Raw genomic sequence first — 23,723 nt, forward strand, 5'->3', positions numbered from 1 at the left:
ATCTCTTGACCCTCCGCAGGCGACACACAATGCTGGAATGCACCTGTGACACTAAGGTGATGTAACTCGCCATTAACAATTGTCATGGATTTGGACCGCCTGACGATTTGTCTCGCTAAAGTCTCATCCTCAGGCAACTCTCCCCGGGTCATATAAGCCAAGTATGGCAATGTCCAATCCGGGATGACGTGAAGCGCGGCCACCAACCGTGCCTCCGGGTCTGGCACTGCTAGTTCTTCCTCTGTAGGTACCTTGACAGAAGGATTATGCAAAACGTCAAGAAAGGTGTTAGGTGGCATTGGCTTGCACTGAGATCCCAACCGACTTAATGCATCAGTCGCCTCATTCTTCCTTCGATCAATGTGCTCCACTTGAAACCATTTGAAGTGCCCAGCCACAGCATCTACTTCATGACGGTAAGCCGCCATAAGGGGGTCCTTAGAGTCCCACTTGCCTGACACCTGTTGAGCCACGATATCTGAGTCGCCCAAGCACCTTAGCCGGCTCAAATTCATCTCTTTGGCCATCCGAAGACCATGGAGCAAGGCCTCGTACTCAGCTGCATTGTTAGTACATGGAAACATGAGCCGGAGCACATAACAAAATTTGTCACCTCGAGGGGAAGTTAAAACAACTCCAGCCCCTGAGCCTTCTAACTGCCTGGACCCATCAAAATGAATAGTCCAATATGTATTATTTGGCTTCTCCTCAGGTGCCTGCAACTCTGTCCAATCATTGATAAAGTCCACCAAGGCTTGAGATTTAATAGCAGTACGGGGCATATACTTCAAACCATAGGACCCAAGCTCAATAGCCCACTTGGCGATTGGTCTTGTGGCCTCCCTGTTCTGAATGATGCCTCCCAAAGGGGCAGAACTTACCACCATTATAGGATGACTTTGGAAGTACTACTTCAGCTTCCGGTTTGCCATGAACACACCATAAACAAGTTTCTGCCAATGTGGATATCTTTGTTTAGACTCAATGAGCACCTCACTGACGTAGTAAACCGGCCGTTGAACCGGGTGCTCCTTGCCTGTCTCCTTACGCTCCACCACGATGGCGACACTGACGGCTCATGAGTTAGCAGCTACATATAACAGCAACGGCTCTCTATCAATGGGAGCCGCAAGGACCGGTGGCTCAGACAACTGTCTCTTTAAATCTTCAAAGGCAGTGTTAGCAGCATCACTCCACACAAAGGTGTCTGTTTTCTTCATCATCTGATACAGCGGTAGGGCCTTCTCACCTAACCGGCTTATGAACCGGCTTAAAGCAGCAACACAACCCGCCAGTCGATGAACATCATTGATGCACCCGGTTTAGCCAGAGAGGTAATTGCCTTGATCTTCTCCAGATTAGCTTCAATGCCTCCGTTTGAAACCAAGAAACCCAAGAGCTTGCCTGCAGGTACGCCAAATACACACTTTTCCGAGTTAAGCATCATTTCATAAACCCAGAGATTATCAAAGGTCTCCTTCAGGTCAGATATCAAGGTTTCCTTCTCTCTGGACTTCACCACGATATCATCCACATAAGCATGAACATTGCACCCAATTTGACCGTGGAGACAGTTCTGTACACATCGCTGATAAGTCGCCTGAGCACTCTTGAGCCCAAACGGCATAGATACATAACAGAAAGCTCCAAATGGAGTGATGAAAGTTGTCTTCTCCTGGTCCTTAACTACCATCTTGACTTGATGATAACCAGAGTAAGCATCCAAAAACCTTAAACGCTCACAACCCGCCGTAGCATCAATGATTTGATCAATACGGGGGAGAGCAAAGGGATCAGCCGGACAAGCCTTATTTAAGTCCGTGTAATCCACACACATCCGCCAGGTGCCGTTCTTCTTGAGCACGAGCACCGGGTTAGCCAACCACTCCGGGTGAAAAACTTCAACAATAAACCTAGCGGCTAAGAGTCCGGCGAGTTCCTCTCCAATAGCTTGCCGCCTCTCTTCATTGAATCGTCGAAGAAACTGTCTGACCGGCTTATACTTCGGATCAATATTGAGAGTATGCTCAGTGAGTTCTGTCGGTACACCTGGCATGTCAGAAGGTTTCCATGCAAAGATGTCCCGGTTCTCACGGATGAACTCGATGAGCGTGCTTTCCTATTTAGGATCCAAATTGGCACTAATGCTGAACTGCTTAGATGAATCACCCGGATTGAGATCCACAAGCTTGGTTTCAGCAGCCGACTTAAACTTCATCGTCGGGTCATGCTCGGTGGTTGGCTTTCTTAGAGAGGTCATATCTGTTGGGTCAACATTGTTTCGATAAAACTTCAGTTCCTCCGCTACACAAACAGACTCAGCATAAGCAGCGTCGCCCTCCTCACATTCCAGGGCTACCTTCCGACTTCCATGCACGGTGATGGTACCTTTGTGACCCGGCATCTTAAGCTGCAGGTAAACATAGCACGGATGTGCCATGAACTTGGCATAAACCGGCCGTCCAAATAGAGCATGATATGGACTCCTGATTTTGACCACCTCAAAGGTTAGTTTTTCATCTCTAGAGTCATACTCATCTCCAAAAGCCACTTCTGGTTCAATCTTGCCAACTGGGTACGCCGACTTGCCAGGGACCACTCCATGAAAAACAGTGTTGGACGTCTTCAAATTCTTATCAGTTAACCCCATGCATTGGAAGGTCTCATAATAGAGGATATTGATGCTGCTACCCCCGTCCATGAGTACCTTAGTGAATTTATAGCCACCAACCTGAGGTGCTACCACCAAGGCTAACTAACCCGGATTATCAACCGGATGGGGTGATCTTCCCTGCTCCACACAATGGGCTGTTCTGACCACCTCAAATAACAGGGAACCGCCGGCTCAATAGAATTTACAGCCCTCTTATGAACCTTCTAGTCATGTTTGCACAAGCTAGTGGTAAACACATGATACTGCCCACTATTCAGCTGCTTCAGATGGCTTTGATAACCCGATTGCTGTTGTTGTTGTTCCCCTTGACCAGATTGCTGTTGATTATGACCGCCCTGATGCCCCTAAAAATCGGAACTTGAACCGCCACCCGGGCCATGAAAACCGCCAGCTCTTGAGTCGCCGCCCAACCCATGATTGCCATCAAATGTGTTAGAATTCTTAAAAGCCTTCATGATCGCACAATCTTTCCATAAGTGGGTGTCGGGTCATTCCCGGGTGCCGTGTTTCATGCACGGCTCATTGACTAGCTGCTCAAGAGATGGGCCCGACCCGCCATATCGGGGCGGCTTGCCCTTACGTCTCTTATTGTTATCATGTGCATTGGCATTGGCTACAAACTCCGGGTTACCCACGGCCTTACGCTTGTTGGCCCCTTGATTCGTCGGGTTATGCTGCTGTCCCTTTCCCTTGCCGCTCTTCTTTCCCTCCCCTGTCTTTTCCTCATCAGACGCGGGGTCCTTGGTACTATCAGAGTTGGCGTATTTGACTAAAGTGGCCATCAGCATACCCATATCGTAGCAATCACGCTTAAGGCACCCTAGCTTCTGTCTCAGCGTCTCAAAGCAACAATTCTTTTCCAACATAAGGACTGCAGAGCCAGCATCCATCTTGTCAGACGAATGTATTATCTCCTTAACCTGGCGTACCCAGTGAGTCGTGGACTCACCCTCCTCCTGTTTACAATTTGTCAAATCCACAATCGACATGGATTGCTAGCAAGTGTCCTTGAAGTTCTGGATGAAGCGGGCTTTTAGCTCTACCCACAAATCAATGGAATTGGGGGGCAAGCCTTTTAACCAGGACCAGGCCGTTCCATCTAACATCATTGTGAAGTACTTAGTCATTGCTGCATCGCTGACCTCCAACAGCTCCATGGACATCTCATAGCTCTTGATCCACGCTCTAGGCTGTAAGTCGGCCGTGTAATTCGGCACCTTTCGAGGTCCCTTGAAGTCCTTGGGAAGGCGTACATTATGCAGAGCCGGCACCAAACAAGGAACACCGCCAGTTCTAGTGGCCACTCCCGTCTCAACGGAAGCTATCGGATACTCCGGGAAATCTTGATGAGCCGTCTGTTGAGCTGCTAGCTGAGCCGCCCGCTCATTCTCCTGACGTACCCAATCTTGTACCGGGTTATAGCCACCGGGCTGGTTCAAGCGCTGGGCATTGCTCGACAAAGCTTCTAACTCCATGTGCCTGCTGTAACTTGGACTCCGGTTTTGACAAGGTGGTGCTAACCAAGGCGGAGGAGTTGAGTGAATCCTGTCCCGGCTATAAGAATAAGTCTCTTGTTGAGCCAGGGCCATCTGGACAAGTTCCCTGATCCTCCGGGTCTCCACCGTTGTTGGATCATCACCGTCCACTAGGAGAGCCGCCAGATGCGCTGATGCTGCGATTTAGTTCTCCATGGGGTTGGGAAAGTGACCCGGCGGTATTGGTACGTAACGAGGCGGCGCCATGTTCCCATGAGGAGGTACCATCTCCCGAGGCTGAGCTGGTCCTCCTGTTCCGGCTGTCGTAAACTGATTTGCATCTGGCGGGTTACTTGGGCCGGCTCCGGGTGTAGCAAAAAGAACCCGAGGGTCGTAAGTCGGAGGCAAACGGGATTGATTTTTCTGGTGCCTCCTTCTCATCACCTCATTAGATGCGTTCAGGCTCATCGTAAGCTGGAAAGCCTCTGACTGGAGCTGGTGCGCCCGTGCATCCAAAGCCGCCCGTTCCGTGGCAACCTGGTATCCTCAGCTGCTAAGGTCTCCTTGGCCCGAGCTATTTCCTCGCGTACCCGCGCCACCTTTGTGTCATGCTCATCTTTATTTGCAGGAATAACCGTGGCGGTTAACAGGGCCATAAGCTTATCCATGAGATCTATCAGCACTTGAGCCGGCGGGCGCACAGGGCCTCCTGCCCCGGCCGCTCCTATCCCGGACGTAATTGCAGCAGCGGCTGTAGAATTTTGGTCGGGTTGAGTCCTAGCCATGAAGACTCCTGCCCAATTTGGCGACTCATAGGGGTCCGAAATACTGGAGCCATCGGAACAGCCCCCAAGCACACCATCTTGCACTTGATACAGCGAATCTGTTGAACCGGTGGACGAATCACCGTCAGAGCGAATGGCCGTCTCACCACCATCTTCAGATCCTTCAGAAAGTTCTTCTGCGTGGATGCAGCCCACAAAAACACGCTTCACGCCGGGTTGAACTCGGGCGGGTTTCGCATGCTGAGCCGTCTCGACGACGTCGGTGCAGTTGTCCGGCTCAGGGCCCGGCTCACCAATCCGGCCGATGAAGACGTGGATTCCACCGAAGGGGACTTGGTACCCGTACTCAATTGATCCAGCATCGGGGCCCCAGCCTTCGTCGTTGATGTAGATCTTGCCGCGACGACTCTTGGTCATCCGGCCCACTGTGTATCCCTTGAGCCCTTCGAAGTTGCCCTTCAAGAACTCAAATCCACCGTGCGCTGGCCCCACGGTGGGCACCAACTGTCATGGAATTTTCACGTCAGATGTCCTAGTGAAAGGACTTAATCGCGGAGCCATCGCAACTAGGAAGCTTGAAGGGGTTAATTGGGACAAGATACACGGAAGGTTTATACTAGTTCGGCCCCTTACGATGAAGGTAAGGCCTACGTCTAGTTGGGTTGGTATTGCTTGATGTTTTGATGACCAGGGAGCGAGATACGCTATGCCCGGTTCTCGACGGGTTGTTTCTTACCCTTAGCCGCCAGTGGGTCGCCCCCTTATATACATGGGTTGGCGCCCTGCGGCTTACAGAGTCCCGGCCGGCTCATAAACAGTGTCCGGCTCGGTGACTAGTTAAATCTACCTTACAATACAAGTCATGCCATTGTGGCAGTTTACTACAGTGGGCCTCCAGTCGATGGTGGGCTTTATGCCCTTTATGGAACCGCCATCTTCATGCTTGGTCTTGGGATTCTTTCTGATGAGTCTTGTTTGCGTAACCCGGCCCCTCCTGGGCGGCTTACACAAATAGTTATATCCCCAACAAGTTTGAAGAATTCAATCTTGCAAGTAGGGTCTTTTATCACTTCAACAAAATTGGGGTGAATACTAATCATCTTAAGGTCTTCTTTGTTATTATTAGAAGTTGCACCCTTGTTCTTAGTGATTTGATTAATCTTACTAATTTTAATGGGAGTTTTTCAATAGTTTTAGCAGAAGCAAAAGCCGAGTTCAAATTACCAAAAATTTCTTCCAACTTATCAATGCGGGAGGGACTTTCTTCAATTCTTTCGTGAATCACGGTTCCCTTTTCTTTTAGCAACTTAAAAACCTCTCCCACTTTTGACACAATTTTACTAGCAAGATTATGCATCTTTTTATCCAAGTTCTCAAGATGTTCTTCAGTAAGCATTTTCTTTTCAATAGCATCTAGCTTTTCCATAACATGTTCGAGAGTTAAAGTTGTTTCATTAATCATAAGAGGTGGCGATCCCACCAAATTTCCCATAGCATTAAAAGCATCTAGAGAGGGAATCATCAAGAAATTCCCACTGGTAATCATATCAAGGACGAATTTATACCAAGTAGTGATGCCCACATAAAAACAGCAAAGAAGAACAATGGTAGATTGCTTACGAATAGATCTATTATGAGCATTGCAAATTCTATACCAAACATATTTTGAATTCCCCTCCCCTTTGTTTGAAATTAAGAACCTCATTCTCGGGGGTGCATGCAATAGAGGAAGAATTATCCATAACGGCAAAAGTAATGAGCAAAATTGCACACAAAAATAGATCTGATGAGAATCGGCGAACGAAAAAGAGGGCGAATAAAACTGCAAATTTTTGTGAAGTGGGGGAGATGAAAATGAGAGGCAAATAGCAAATAATGTAAATTGCAAGGAGATGAGATTTTTGATTAGGAACCTGATAGATGTTGATGATGTCTCCCCGGCATGACGCCAGAAATTCCTTTTGATTTCGCTTGAACTATGTCGGTATTTCCCCAAAGACGAAGGGATGATGCAGCATAGCTATAGTAGGTATTTCCCTCAATGATGATACCAAGGTTATTGAAACATTAGGAGAACCAAGCAACACTATGTAAACGGTACCTGCACACAAAGAACAAATACTTGCAACCCGACGTGTAAAAGGGGTTGTCAATCCCTTTTGGGTAACGGTGCCAGAAACTGTTAAGTTGACGGGATAAAATTGTGGTAGATTGATAGATCCAAATAACGGCAAATAAAACTCAGCGAGGTATTTTGGGGTTTTTGATAATATATATCTGAAAATAAAAGTGTCAAATAAATAAAAAGGCAAATAGCAATATAGATCTGAAAATATATGATGAGAAAATAGACCCGGGGGCCGTAGATTCCACTAGTGGCTTCTCTCGAGAAAATAGCATATGGTGGGTAAACAAATTACTGTTGGGCAATTGATAGAACTTCGAATAATTATGACGATATCCAGGCAATAATCATTATATAGGTGTCACATCCAATATTAGTGGACCGACTCCTGCCTGCATCTACTACTATTACTCCACACATCGACCGCTATCCAACATGCGTCTAGTGTATTAAGTTCATGGAGAAACGGAGAAATGCAATAATAACGATGACATGATGTTGACAAGATATATTCATGTAGGAATAGACCCCATCTTGTTATCCTTACTGGCAACGATACTTACGTCATGTTCCCTTCTGTCATTGGGATTGAGCATCATAAGATCAAACCCATCACAAAGCACCTCTTCCCATGGCATGAAAAATCGATCTAGTTGGCCTAACTAAACCAAAGATTCGAAGAAGAAATACGAGGCTATGAGTAATCATGCATATAAGAGATCAAAAGAAGACTCGGATAACTTTCATGGATAAAATAGATCTGATCATAAACTCAAAGTTCATCAGATCCCAACAAACACACCGCAAAAAGAGTTACATCAAATATATCTCCAAGAGACCATTGTATTGAGAATCAAAAGAGATAGAGGAAGCGATCTAGCTACTAACTATGGACCCGCAGGTCTACAATGAACTACTCACGCATCATCGGAGAGGCACCAATGAGGATGATGAACCCCTCTATGATGGTGTCTAGATTGGATCTGGTGGTTCAGGAACTTGCGGCGGCTGGAATTGTATTTCGTCGACTCCCTTAGGGTTTTTGGATTTTCTTGGTATTTATTGAGAAAAGAGGTGGTGCGAGAGGCAGCTGAGGTGGGCACAACCCACCTGGGCGCGCCTGGGCCCCTAGGCGCGCCCTAGTGGGTTGTGGTCCCCTCAGAGTCCCCTCTGGTACTTCTTTCGCCCAATAGGTGTCTTCTGGTCCAGAAAAAATCTCCAAAAAGTTTTGCTATGTTTGGACTCTGTTTGGTATTGATTTTTCGTGAAGCAAAAAAAACAAGCAAATAACAGCAACTAGCACTGGGCAATATGTCAATAGGTTAGTCCCAAAAATGATATAAAGTTGTTATAAGATGATTGTAAAACATCCCAAAATGATAATAGAACAGCCTGGAACAATCAAAAATTATAGATACGTTGGAGATGTATCACCGAGCGGCGGTCATGGTGGTTGTGGGTGAGGAGGAGGGGATATGGAGCTTGTTGCAGACGGCTGAGGGGGGTAGAGGAGGGTGGTGAGGCTGTTGGTGATCTCTGGAGGCCTCCGGGACGGCTTAAATAGCTGGGGCAAGGTTGTGGCCGATAGGCCATGGTGGAGCAGACGTGGTCTACTCCCGCACACTGTCGCCATGACACGTCGGGCAAGAGAGAGGAGGGTGTGAAGGGTCCAGGGCGAAGGTGTGGCCATGGGGAAGTTGTTGTACATGGCTAGGTGGCAAGATCTCGAGGAAACGGACGAGGCCGAGGGACCCAATGCACAGACCGCGTGTGAGGGAGTTCCGGACTAGGGGGTGTCCGGATAGCCGAACTATCATCATCGGCCGGACTCCAAGACTATGAAGATAGAAGATTGAAGACTTTGTCCCGTGTCCGGATGGGACTTTCCTTGGCGTGGAAGGCAAGCTTGGCGATACGGATATGTAGATCTCCTATCATTGTAACCGACTTTGTGTAACCCTAGCCCTCTCCGGTGTCTATATAAACCGGATGGCTTTAATCCATAGGACGAACAACAATCATACCATAGGCTAGCTTCCAGGGTTTAGCCTCCTTGATCTTGTGGTAGATCCACTCTTGTAACACACATCATCAATATTAATCAAGCAGGACGTAGGGTTTTACCTCCATCAAGAGGGCCCGAACCTGGGTAAAACATCGTGTCCCTTGTCTCCTGTTACCATCCGCCTAGACACACAGTTCGGGACCCCCTACCCGAGATCCGCCGGTTTTGACACCGACATTGGTGCTTTCATTGAGTTCCTCTGTGTCGTCACCGATAGGCTCGATGGCTTCTTCGATCGTCATCAACGATGCAGTCCAGGGTGAGACTTTTCTCCCCGGACAGATCTTCGTATTCGGCGGCTTTGCACTGCGAGCCAATTCACTTGGCCATCTGGAGCAGATCGAAAGCTACGCCCCTGGCCGTCAGGTCAGATTTGGAAGTTTAAACTTCACGGCGGACATCCGCGGGGACTTGATCTTCGATGGAATGGAGCCACAGCCGAGTGTGCCGCACTGTCACGGCGAGCATGATTTAGCTCTGCAGTCGGACAGTACCCTGGAGGCCGCACTCGAACCCGCTCCGATCTTCAATTCGGGGCCGGCTGCACAGGCCGAGGATGGATGGCTAGACACCGCCTCGAGAACCGCAACCTCTATGGTGATAGAGCCGAACAGTGACCTTGTCCCTCATGAAGTTTGTGACTCCGAGGTGCTGGACTCCTTGCCGGCCTCCGAACCTCCCGCGCCCCCTCCGGTCGAATCCAATTGGGCACCGATCATGGAGTTCACCGCAGCGGACATCTTTCAACACTCACCTTTTGGCGACATCTTGAGTTTGCTAAAGTATCTCTCGTTATCGGGAGAGCCCTGGCCGGACTGCGGTCAGGATAGTTAGGATGCGGACGACGAAGAAATTCAAATCCCACCCACCACCCACCTCGTAGCCGCTGTCGATGATCTAACCGACATGCTAGACTACGACTCCGAAGACATCGACGGTATGGACGAAGATGTCGGAGACGACCAAGAACCAGCGCCTACTGGGCACTGGAAAGCCACCTCATCATATGATATATACATGGTGGATATCCCAAAGGATGGGAACGGCGAAGAAACAGCGGGGGATGACCCCTCCAAGAAGCAGCCCAAGCGCCGGCGTCAGCGGCGCCGCTCTAAATCCCGCCATAGCAAGAATGAAGACTCCGGCACCGGAGATAATAATACACCGGACAGTGCCGAAGATAACCCACTCCAGCAAGATGCAGCTCAGGAGGACGGAGACGCCATCCCTCATGAGAGAGCGGCAGAAGAATAGGTAGAGGATTATATGCCTCCCTCCGGAGACGAGGCAAGCCTCGACAATGATGAATTTGTCGTGCCTGAGGATCCCATCGAACAAGAGCATTTTAAACGCAGGCTTATGGCCATGGCGGACAGCCTCAAGAAAAAGCAGCAACAGCTTAGAGCTGATCAAGACCTGCTAGCCAACAGATGGACTGAAGTCCTCGCGGCCGAAGAGCATGAGCTTGAACGCCCCTCCAAAAGCTACCGTAAGCGCAAGTTGCTCCCCCGATTAGAGGAGGAAGCATATGAACCCGCATCACCAGGAGACAATACGGCTGACCGACCACCCCGTGGTCGAGACAGAGAGGCCTTTAGGCCCTTCACTAGACCCGTACCCCGACATCGCTCGAAAAGCGCAAGGCCACAGGGGAACGCTCCGGACCTACAAGATATATTGGAGGATAAGGCAAGATAATCAAGATCGATCTATGGATCGCGTGGGCGCCCCACGGTACGTGACGACAATCATCGCGCCGGACACAGTAAGTCCGGCTGGGTCAAACAAAACAGGCAAAGTTCTTATGAGCTCCGTCGTGATATTGCCCAGTACAGAGGCGCCGCACACCCACTATGCTTCACAGATGAAGTAATGGATCATCAAATCCCCGAAGGGTTTAAACCCGTGAATATCGAATCTTACGATGGCACAACAGACCCCGCGGTTTGGATCGAAGATTATCTTCTTCACATCCACATGGCCCGCGGTGACGATCTTCACGCCATAAAATATCTCCCCCTCAAGCTTAAAGGACCAGCCCGGCATTGGCTTAACAGCTTGCCAGCAGAGTCAATTGGGAGTTGGGAAGACTTGGAAGCCGCATTCCTCGATAACTTCCAAGGCACGTATGTGCGACCACCAGACGCTGACGACCTAAGCCACATAATTCAGCAGCCAGACAAATCGGCCAAACAATTCTGGACACGGTTCTTAATCAAGAAAAACCAAATCGTCGACTGTCCGGATGCGGAAGCCCTCGCGGCCTTCAAGCATAACATCCGCGACGAGTGGCTTGCCCGGCACCTGGGACAGGAAAAGACGAAATCCATGGCAGCCCTCACATCTCTGATGACCCGCTTTTGCGCGGGTGAGGATAGCTGGCTAGCACGCAGCAACAACCTCAGCAAACATTCTGGCAGTCCGGATTTCAAGGACCGAAATGGCAGGTCGCGTCGTAACAAAAACAAGCGTCGCATCAACGACGACAATACTGAGGATACGGCAGTCAATGCCGGATTCAGAGGCTCTAAACCCGGTCAGCGGAAAAAGCCATTCAAAAGAACTACTCCGGGTCCGTCCAATTTGGACCGAATACTCGACCGCTTGTGCCAGATACACGGCACCCCCGAAAAGCCAGCTAACCACACCAATAGGGACTGTTGGGTATTCAAGCAGGCAGGCAAGTTAATTGCCGAAAACAATGACAAGGGGCTGCATAGCGACGACGAGGAAGAGACCCGACCGCCGAACAATAGAGGACAAAAGGGTTTCCCCCCACAGTTGCGGACGGTGAACATGATATACGCAACGCACATACCCAAAAGGGAGCGGAAGCGTGCACTCAGGGATGTATACGCGATGGAGCCAGTCGCCCCTAAGTTCAACCCATGGTCCTCCTGCCTGATCACTTTCGACCGAATGGACCACCCCACCAGCATCCGCCACGGCGGATTCGCCGCATTGGTCTTAGACCCAACCGTCGATGGATTTCACCTCACCAGAGTCCTGATGGACGGCGGCAGCAGCCTGAACCTGCTCTATCAGGATACAGTGTGCAAAATGGGCATAGACCCCTCAAGGATCAAACCTACCAAGACGACCTTTAAAGGCGTCATACCAGGTGTAGAAGCCAATTGTACAGGCTCCGTTACACTGGAAGTGGTCTTCGGATCCCCGGATAACTTCCGAAGCGAGGAGTTAATCTTCGACATAGTCCCGTTCCGCAGCGGCTATCATGCTTTGCTCGGACGTACCGCGTTTGCAAAGTTCAACGCGGTGCCGCATTACGCATACCTCAAGCTCAAGATGCCAGGCCCTCGAGGAGTCATCACGTTCAATGGAAATACTGAACGTTCTCTCCGAACGGAGGAACATACAGCGGCTCTCGCGGCAGAAGTACAAAGCAGCCTCTTAAGGCAATTCTCGAGTCCGGCCGTTAAACGGCCGGACACAGCTAAGCGCGCCCGGAGTAACCTACAACAAGACCACCTGGCATGTTCCGAGCACACGTAGCAACGCGGCCCCAACCCCAGCCCCTGCAAAATGTCAAAGCAAGTCCTTCGCGTACACCATTACGCTCTGAAGATACCACGGGCATGGAGAGAGGGGCACGACCACGATAAGCCCAGACTACGGCTCAACCATACCAGGGGCTTTCAAGTGTGTCGTTCTTTTTTTACCTTTTATTTTTTACCCACAGGACTCTGTTCGTCAGAGGCCTTGTCCGGCAGTAGACCTGCCGAACTCACGATGCAACAGTCAGGGAAGGATAAAAGCTACAACGAAAATACAGGTGGTCTCCATTACGAGCATTTTTATACACCAATCCGCAGCCTACCCCTGGAGGGGGACATGTTTAACAGTCTCATCCCTTGCTTATCGCACTATTTGTATCGTTCTGCATTCATAGCAGCACTTATTGAATAAAACAATGCAGCACCTTTTTGCTTATAATTGCATTTTCTTTTTATACATATGTTCATTTATGGCACGTCGCATCCGTACACTTTGGTACGGCTACAATACACCAGGGGCTTATGCTTCCCGCATCCTGGTGTGATAAGTCCGAACACTTTCACATATGCGGCACCCCGAACTTATAGCACTATATGCATCGGCTCCGAATCATGTCTTGGGTCAATAGTTGGGTTTGGCCGGCTCCCATGTTTTGGTACCTTACGTTCCGTTGTATCGGCTAAGGTAGCACTGGGAGAACCACTGCGATTGCGCCCTAGTTGAGCTGGGTTAACGCCTCAGTGGAGAAAGCTAAAACTGACCGTCATGATGAGGCGAGAGCCGGTTGCTATTCAGAGAGGTTTTTTGTGAGTCCTTAAAGACTTATGCCGCTTAGAGCGAGGAGCCGGATCTTGTCCGGCCCAAGCGTGGATAGCGCCCCAAATTCGGCCTTCCGAAGACTAGGGGCTTCGTCGAAATTTAAAATTATAGAATTCTATGGCTAAGTGAGAGTGTTCAAGCATTATAAGTTCGGTTGCCTTGTTCGCTGTGTTGAGCGCCTCCCTAGATCGACCCAAAAATGGGAACAAGAGTGCTCAAGTTTATACCGAACACCCCAGCACTCGTGGCATGGGGGCTGAAGCCGATGACTTGCCATGTCTCAGATTTGATAAACAGCCGCACAGAAGGTAATATTTTAAATTAACAAGCATTGCTTAGCGCATATGAACTAAGTTTTCAGTGCACAGGATAACAAAATGTGAGTCTACTCAAAAATTACATCTTTGGAGCACTCCCCCGCAATAGTGCGGGCGCCCTTCAGCACGCTCTTATAATACATCTCGGGCGTGCGATGCTCCTTGCCCTCTGGTGGTGGGTCCGTCACAAGCTTCTGGGCATCCATCTTGCCCCAGTGCACCTTTGCGCGGGCAAGGGCCCGACGGGCACCCTCAATACAGGCGGAGTGCTTGATGACTTCAACCCACGGGCACGCATCCACCAGCCACCGCACCAGGCCGAAGTAGCTCCCAGGCATGGCCTCCTTAGGCCACAGCCGAACTATGAGGCCCTTCATGGCCTGTTCGGCCGCCTTGTGGAGCTCGACCAGCTGCTTCAGCTGGTCGCTAAGGGGCACCGGATGTTCGGCCTCAGCATACTGAGACCAGAAGACCTTCTCTGTCGAGCTCCCCTCCTCGGCCCGGTAGAATGCGGCAGCGTCAGACACGCTGCGAGGAAGATCTGCGAACGCCCCTAGAGAGCTCCGAATACGGGTAAGCAACAGGTAATTAACACTCACATGCTTACTTTGCATGAAAAATGCCTTACCCGCCGCTATTTTCTTCACCGCCTCAATCTCCTGGAGGGCCTTGTAGGCTTCGGCCTTAGCGGCTTTGGCACTCTCACGAGCCGTTGCAAGCTCAGGCTCTCGAGTCTTCGAGTCACGCTCCAGGCTCTCATGTTTTTTCACGAGATCCTGGAGCTCTTGTTGTACCTCCGCCACCCGCGCCTCCTGCCTCTCTCGCTCGGTGCGCTCCGCGGCCGCAGTGCGTTCGGCCGCGGCCACCGCCTCTTTTAGGGTCGCCACCTCGTTAGTGGCCCCTGCAATACCCACGTTATCCTTGTCATTCTTTTGCAACCAAAATCCTTTTCTGTAAGGTACAATTTTAATAAGGTATTACTCACCTTCCTTGTCCTCGAGCTGCTTCTTGGCACGGCCGAGCTCGTTCTCGGACCGCTCGAGGTTCTCCTTCAAAGTATTGACCTCCGCAGTCAGTGCGGCAGAGGTCAGCAGCGCAGCCTGCAATCCCATATTGACATATTTATTATGGCTCCTGCGTATATCTTTTTGGATCCTCAGTCCGGCTTTTCTTTTCGAACACCGAACCGAGCATCAGGGGCTACTGTCTATGCGGTTATACATATTGAAATTCTTACCTCAAAGCCTGTTAGAAGGCTCCTGCAGGCTTCGGTCAGCCCGCTCTTGGCGAGCTGCACCTTCTGAATCACCGCACTCATGACAGTGCGGTGTTCCTCTTCGATGGAGGCGCCACTAAGCGCCTCCAGCAAATTATCCGGCGCCTCCGGTTGGACGGAGGTTGCCCGCGTCACGGTCTTGCCCTTCTTGCGAAGGGGTCGCCCGCCGGACTCCGGAGCCACTGTGGGTTCCGGGGCCGAGTCCGGTGCAAACTCCGGGAGGTTGTCCTGCAACACCTCTGGGGCCCTCTCCTCCTGGTGGGTCCCTTCCTGGGATCCCACCTCAGCATCATCCGTGTCACGGGGGGTGGAGGTAGTCGGAAGAGAATCCATATCCGACGCACCTAAGAACTCGCTCGATGAAGCGGGAAGATCATCCTTAGGCGGACTGCCGGGTTGTATGCGGCATTAGAAAGACATTATGTGGCGAAAAATATAAACCTTGAAGTTATTCGGGAGTCCGGATACTTACGATCTCGCCTGAGGCTTGGCCCTTGGAGTGTCACGACTGGTTTTCCAATAAAAATATTTATTGAGAAACCAATCTTTTGAGTCCAGTATGAGAGAAATCCTCCTCACTGGTAGACAAATTCTTGATACAATAAGCCAGTAGCATAAAATATATTACAGGGTCGAACTACGGTTGCTCAACCAAATTATTACAAGCACGCCAATAATTATACACAATGGCGGACATGACACAGTGGTGTGGAGGCATACTACTGACTCGAGGATAGGGCGGTGGTGGAGAAACACAGCGGGGAGAGAAATACAAGACTCTAAGTCTGTCATCTCATTGAGCGTCGAGGTGAGGCTCGATGAATTTATTTGGTAGCGGAAGCGGATATAAAACAGTGACCAAATCCAGGGTCGCACGAGACTGACTGGGACTCCTCTAGGTGTCGGACTCGCAATCAAACTCTTCATCCATGAGATCGCCTTCGTCAGCATCTGGCCAAATCAACAAGCCAGTGAGTACTTTGGAAGTACTCGCAAGACAGTTCAGACGTAAGATATAACAAATGCATACACGGATGCGTCATGAATAATTCACCAATGTACATTCAAAAATTAGCATAACAAGGTAAGTAAAAGGGAAACGGCGGTAGTCCGCCTGAAATCCCAACAAAACATAAATAAATACCGATCGGGTGTCTGAAGCGACGCCTCGAAAGGTGAATAAATAAATATAAGGAAATGATGCCACAGTCGGGCGTCTTAGCGACACCACATAAAGGGCTTTAAAAGAAATACCACAGTCGGACATCGGGGCGACATCACAGAAAGGGCTTTAAAAGAAATGCCACAGTCGGACATCGGGGCGACATCACAGAAAGGGCTTTAAAAAGAAATGCCACAGTCGGACGTCAGGGCGACATCTCAGAAAGGGCTTTAAAATAAAGTAAAATACAACAATGCCACAGTCGGACGTCTGAGCGACATCACAGAAAGGGCTTTAAAAGAAATGCCACAGTCGTACGTCGGGGCGACATCACAGAAAGGGCTTTAAAAGAAATGCCACAGTCGGACGTCGGGGCGACATCACAGAAAGGGCTTTAAAAGAAAGTAAAATACAACAATGCCACAGTCGGACGTCTGAGCGACATCACAGAAAGGGCTTTTATTCGCAAGGAAATAATACTCATAATAAATGTTCAATTCATGAGAATGAATGGGTTAGTCCATCCACAGGAATAATCATTTAACCGGACTTAGCACTCATGCGATTCACCGGAGTCTCTGTCATCAAAACTGACATTTGATCAGGATAAGATAATATCGATCTAGGACATGGAATAGATGATTTGGAGGAATATATGACTCTGCAGAGTTTGTACAAAATTTTTCCCACAGCCAACGGATTTCCGTAGTCACGAAGGACTAGTTCCGTTTACGGTATTTCGGAAGAAAACACAGCTAACCAGTACACACCCATCCTACCTCTCGATGCTAGGAATCACCCTAGACATCGTCCAAGAAAAACTTTTGAGACGGGGAGATCACAATCTCGAATAGCATGGGATCAAATTTATATACGCGCGCTCTAAGGGGTGCCCCCCTCTCGGTCCCAACCGGAAACACCCATGCCCCCTGACCGGATGACTGGCTTTAATCCAGGGCCATGGAACCATCATCACGGCCTCTCCTTTTGGTGTGTACCAGAAAAGCGGTTTGCAACTTACTAAACCATATTCCTTGCGGAAAACATGTGGTAGTACAGGGAAGGAAATGAGAGGAACTGGACCGATACGGTTTGACACTGAAGTCACATAGTCTGGCATAAGACTGGCATGCTACGACACTGCCATCTTACCCATCCTCATGCCAACACATGGCCATTCATACTCACATCCATCCACTTATGGATCATCGAACTCACTTACCTCATTATTGCATAAAATAACGTTCATCGATATGCTCCTCAACATGTCATGAAACTAACTAAATGCAAAACATGCCAAGACACTCATCATATCAAAATTTCAAACATGCTTGCCTGGTTCAGAGTAGTCGGAGCCTAGCTCGGTGAAGTTCGCGGCTCCGTCACCTCCTTCGGTATCTACGGTATAAAGAAAATATATGCGCTATCGTAAATACCAAGGAGTGCACAAAAAGTATTCCAAATATTTTTCAAATAAATCTGGTAAAAAACTAGACAAAATTTTAAAGAGAACAGAAGAAGAATCAATCAAAAATACTTTTCTGTTTAAAAGTTATAAGGGTTTTTGTCCAGGGACTCATCTGTAATGAAACAAAAGATTTCCAGGGGCTAGCTTTTAAAAACAGAAAACGCTTCGGCAGAAACTACGCCAGCCCAAAGGGAAAGCGCATTTGGCAGAAGGCGTTTTCAGAAAACGCTTCATTTAGAAAGGACAGAGAGGCTGACAGCGGGTCCCGCCTGTCAGGTTTGAACTTTCAAAAAGGGGGAAACGAAGCTCGTCGGCGCCCGAGAGCCGCGGTGGTCGCCGGCGGCGATCCACGGCGAGGCAGGGGGATCAGAGGGTACCTCTGAGTTCAGGGCGCCATTCCGCGTCGGTTGGTGGTGGTGGTGGTCGCCGGCGAGTACCACGTCGACAGCGAGCCTGGCTCCGGCGGACGGCGGCTCGGGTGGTTGCGGACTTCGTCGGAGAGAGCTGTGAAGATCAAATTGAAGAGGGGGTTAGGCTTCTGGTAGCTAGAGGGGGTAACGGATGGAGTTTGGGCGCCGGAGACGGCCTCACCGGAGCGAATCGAGCTGGTGGCCGAGGTGGAGCGAGGCGGCCGGAGCCGAGGAAGAAGGGCCCCTCGAGGCTCTTCTAGTTGCTGGTCGGGGTCCAGTGAGGTGGTGGAGGTGTGCGGGGGCGAGAAGGAGCTTAGGGGCGCTATATATAGCCGGCCCGAGGCGGTTGCCGCGAACGGGATAAGTCCGGTAGTGATTACGGCGGCGTTCTGGTTGGGCAGTGGGATTAGGGGCTTGGGCAACGCCGTTGAGGTCCACCGGTTCCATTTAGGTGCTAATCGGGCTGGGATTTGGTGCTATGGGCGAGTTCGACAGAACGGGGCGGCGCGGGCCTGTCGGCGGCAGTGAGCACGTTCCGTGCTTGCCGGGCCACGGCGACGGTGCCACGGGCGTGCGCTGGCATGCATGAGGCCACGCGGAGAGCAGAGGGGCGTTGGGCGGCGCCGAACGGCGTTGAGCCGCCGTTCCGTCCCCTGTCGGCCGCCACGGGAGGTCCCGACGCCGCAGAAGACGCCGGCGAGGGCGGGCCAGCGTGCCACCGACGCCAGGAAGAGTCCAAGTGCGCGTGTGGTGCTCCAGACAGTAGGAAGAGGTGGCGAGGAACATGACAAGTGCACAGTGAACGCGTGAGTGAAGCTGACGAACGAAAAATGACACTGAAGTCTAAATTTCTGAATTTGCAAAGGAACAGTGCAGCTCACGTGTTTGACAGAATGTTTTTGGCCTCTGGGGATTTTTCCTTGAGCTGATTTTTGGTGGAGTGGCTTCTCATTGCTCCAGTAGGCTGCATGATTTTTGGTGGAATTTTTTGAGGAGTGTAGATATGAATTTCATCAAATTTGGCAAATCTGGTCCAAACTTGCAGAGACTGAATTTTGAAAAATTTGAAAAGAGGAGGAGTGGATCAAGATGGTTCTGGGTTGTGGGTACAAAGGACTATCCAGGAGAGTTGGTTTGAGGTCAAAACTCAAATGAAAAAGGGTACTTGCTTTGAAAATTACTAAGGCTCAAAATAATTTACAGAATTGATTTGAGAGGAAAAATAATTAGAATAAAATCCAAAACTTGCTTGGATTAGTTGGGACAGAGAACTTAGGCTGATTACAAGGAGTAGGGGAGGTTTTGGAGGGGTTTTACCACATGGGAAAAAATGCCAAGTCATGGGTGGTTTCCGAGATATGAAAATCCCCAAATTTTCATAGAGTTTCATTTTAAAAGAAAAACAAATTAAACTCCCAAAATAATTTGAGAGGGAACCAACAGAGAAGAAGTTTCAAAAGATCAAACACCACAGTTTGAAGAAAAAAATAAAATCCTTGCCAAAGAAAAGAAAGTTTTTAAGAGGAAGGATTTTCTAAAAAAATGGCCTCTTTTCAAAAACCACAAAGTTTTTTTGATAAAAACCAAATTAAAATTTTGGAGTGTCACAACACCTACCCCCTTAGGAAAAATCTCGTCCCCAAGATTTTAGCTGATCCTTAAATAAGTGTGGATGCTCTGTCCGAAGAAAATCCTCTCTTTCCCAAGTTGCTTCACTGTCGGTGTGATTGCTCCATTGGACTTTGAAAAACTTGATGGTCTTCTGTCGGGTCCTCCTTTCAGACTCCTCTAATATTCTTACGGGACGTTCCCGATAAGTGAGGTCTGGCTGCACGTCAATGTTTTCATGGGATACTTGTTTCTCTGGGTTGCTTACGCACTTCCTCAATTGCGAGACATGGAATACGTCGTGGACATCGGATAATTCCTCGGGTAAGTCTAGCTGGTAGGCTACAGTGCCTCTTCGTGCCACTATGCAGAATGGTCCAATGAATCTTGGTGCTAAGTTTCCTTTAATCTTAAACCGTTGCAGTCCTCTCATAGGGGATACTCTCAAGTATACGAACTCACCGGGTTCGAAGCTGACCCTACGATGTTTCTGATCATAATAACTCTTCTGTCGACTTTGAGCGGTCTTAAGTCGGTCTCTGATTAGCTTGACCTTTTCCTCGGCTTCTCTGAGCATGTCTGGTCCGAAGATGTGGCTGTCTCCGGTCTCTGACCAATTTAACGGGGTACAACATCTTCGTCCGTATAAAGCCTCAAATGGTGCCATTTGTAGGCTGGCCTGGTAGCTATTGTTGTACGCGAACTCGGCGTATGGCAGGCTTTCTTCCCAACTGGTTCCATATGTGAGGACACATGCTCTCAGCATGTCTTCTAAAACCTGGTTTACGCGTTCTGTTTGTCCATCAGTTTGTGGGTGGTATGCGGTACTGAAGGCTAGTTGGGTTCCCAGAGCCTGTTGTAAATGCTCCCAAAATCTTGAGACGAACTGAGTGCCTCTGTCGGATATTATAGTCTTCGGGACACCGTGCAGACAAACTATGCGGGAAAGATAAATCCTGGCAAGCCTCTAAGTGGTGTGGGTCGTCTTTATTGGAATAAAGTGTGCCACTTTGGTTAACCTGTCAGTGATGACCCATATGGCATCATTCCCGTGTCGTGACCGAGGTAGTCCGACAATGAAATCCATCCCTATTTCATCCCATTTCCACTCAGGTATTTTGTTTGGTTGCAGTAGTCCGGCTGGTCTCTGATGCTCAGCTTTTATGCGTTGACATGAGTCGCAACATGCAATGAAGGTGGCTATGTCCCTCTTCATACCGTGTCACCAAAATCTTTCCTGAATATCCTTATACATTTTGGTTCCTCCAGGGTGGATTGAATATGGAGTGGTGTGTGCTTCAGCTAAAATTTGCTGTTTAAGGTCTTCTATGTTAGGCACGCAGAGCCTTTCTCCGTACCATAATATTCCTTCATTGTCTATGACGAATTCCGAGGCCTTGCCCATACTCAACTTTCTTTTGATGCCTTCGATGCTGGTGTGACCGGGCTGAGCTTCTTTGATTTTCTCCACAAGGTCGGGTTGTATTTCCAAGTTTTATATGGTGCCTTCTGCTACCATTATCAAGTTGAGCTTGGCAAATTCTTGTTGGAATTCGGGCCTCAAGCTGTGCAGATTGTTTTCGTCGGAGCTGGGGTTCCGACTAAGAGCATCGGCCACTACATTTGCTTTTCCTGGATGGTAATGGATACCAACATCATAATCCTTTACCAATTCCAACCAGCGTCGTTGCCGTAAATTTAGTTCTGGCTGCGTGAAAATATATTTGAGACTTTTGTGATCCGTATATATTTCACATCGATTCCCAAGTAAGAAATGCCTCCATTCCTTGAGTGCATGAATAACTGCTGCCATTTCTAAGTCATGAGTGGGATAGTTTTCCTCATGCTTGCGAAGTTTCCTTGAAGCGTAGGCGACAACCTTGCCTTCCTGCATCAACACGCATCCGAGACCCTTTCTGGACGCGTCACAATATACTTCAAAATTCTTGTGTATGTCGGGTACAATTAATACCGGTGCTGTCGTTAGCTTCCGTTTTAGCTCTTGGAAACTTTTCTCGTAGGCTTCTGTCCATTCAAACTTCTTATCTTTCTTGAGCAACTGTGTCATAGGCTTGGCTATGGTGGAGAATCCTTCAATAAATCTGCGGTAATATCCTGCCATTCCCAAGAAACTCCGTATGTCCGTTACGCTGGCTGGTGACTTCCAGCCAAGTACGGCCTTGACTTTCTCTGGGTCCACTGTGATACCGTCTTGGGTCAGCACGTGGCCTAGAAAGCCTACTTGTCTTAGCCAAAATTCGCACTTGCTGAACTTGGCATACAATTGGTGTTTTCTGAGCTCTCCTAGCACAATCCTGAGATGTTCTGCGTGCTCTTATGGTGTCTTGGAGTATACCAGAATATCGTCGATGAATACCACGACAAACTTGTCCATAAACTTCATAAATACTTTGTTCATGAGGTGAACAAAATATGCTGGGGCGTTAGTTAATCCAAATGGCATCACTGTGAACTCGTACAGTCCATATCTGGAGGTGAAGGCTGTTGTGGGGATATCTTCCGCTCGTACCTTCAATTGATGGTATCCTGACCTTAAGTCAATTTTTGAGAATACCTTGGCCTGAGCGAGTTGATCAAACAAATCGTTTATCCTTGGCATCGGGTATTTGTTTTTGACGGTGACCATGTTAAGTGCTCGATAGTCAATACACAATCTCAGCGTTCCATCCTTCTTTTTGGCAAATAAAATTGGTGATCCCCAAGGTGAGGAGCTGGCTCGAATGTATCCCTTGTCCAGTAATTCCTTTATTTGTTTCTTCAACTCGATCAACTCGGATGGTGCCATTCTGTATGGTTTCTTGTATATGGGGGTGGTTCCTGGTGCGAGCTCAATGCTGAATTCTATCTCTCGGTCTGGTGGCATGCCTGGTAGCTCTTCAGGGAATACATCTGGAAATTCACACACTACTGGAACCTTGTTTAGCTCAGAAACGTCCACCTTATTTAATCTCGGTTGTTGGGGTATTTTTCCTTCCTTGGCTGATACTCTTATGGTCTTCCCTTGGTGGTGTGTGAGAATTACGGTCCTGTTGAAACAGTCGATAAACGCCTTGTTGGTGGTTAGCCAATCCATCCCTAGGATGATATCCAGTCCTTTATTTTCCAACACAATAAGATTTGCGTGAAACTCCAATCCTTCGAACTCAATGACCACATTCTGACAGTAATTCTGAGTAACTTGCTGAATCCCAAGCGACTTGATGATCATGGATTTCTCCAAAGGAAGCATCGAAAAATTATTTTGCAAAGCAAAAAATTTCGAAATGAAAGAGTGAGAAGCTCCAGAATCAAACAAAACCATTGCAGGTATTGTGTTGACAGGAAACGTACCGAGTACGATATCCGGAGCATTTTGTGCCTCCTCTTTGGTTACGTGATTCAGATGACCCTTCCTGTGGTTATTGTTGGGATTGAAATTGTTTCGCTTGGGCGCGGAATTGTTGTCGCCGTTGTTCGGCTTTGGGGTTGAGTTCCTTGGCTTGGGGCACTGTTTGGCATAGTGCCCTTCTTCTCCACAAGCATAACAAGTAACGCCGGGGCGATAGGTGAATTCCTTGTCCCTTGCATGAAAATTCTTGATTGGGCGTGAGACATTGGATGAGGATTTGTGTGTCCCACCCTTTTGAAAATCTGTCTTGCTTCGGTGATTGCGAGCATGGTTAGTCTGGTCCCTTTTTCGCTTGCGGATATCTTCCAGACTGCGTCTCTCATTTTCCAGAGTAATGGCTTTGTCCACCAGTGTTTTAAAATCAGGAAAAGTGTGCACGACCAGTTGGCATTTAAGCGCGGGCGCCAGACCGTCAAGGAATTTCTCCATCTTCTTGATTTCAGTCATACGCTCTTCATTGGCGTAGCGGGACAATAGAGTAAATTGACGGTTGTAATCTGACACTGTCATGTTCCTTTGTTTGAGGCCATCGAACTCTCTCTTCTTGATTTTCATAATACTCTTAGGAATGTGTGCACCACGGAAACCTTCCTTGAAATCATCCCAGGTTATGT

This window comes from Triticum aestivum, chromosome 5B, assembly GCF_018294505.1.
Source record: "Triticum aestivum cultivar Chinese Spring chromosome 5B, IWGSC CS RefSeq v2.1, whole genome shotgun sequence".
Lineage (NCBI taxonomy): Eukaryota > Viridiplantae > Streptophyta > Magnoliopsida > Poales > Poaceae > Triticum > Triticum aestivum.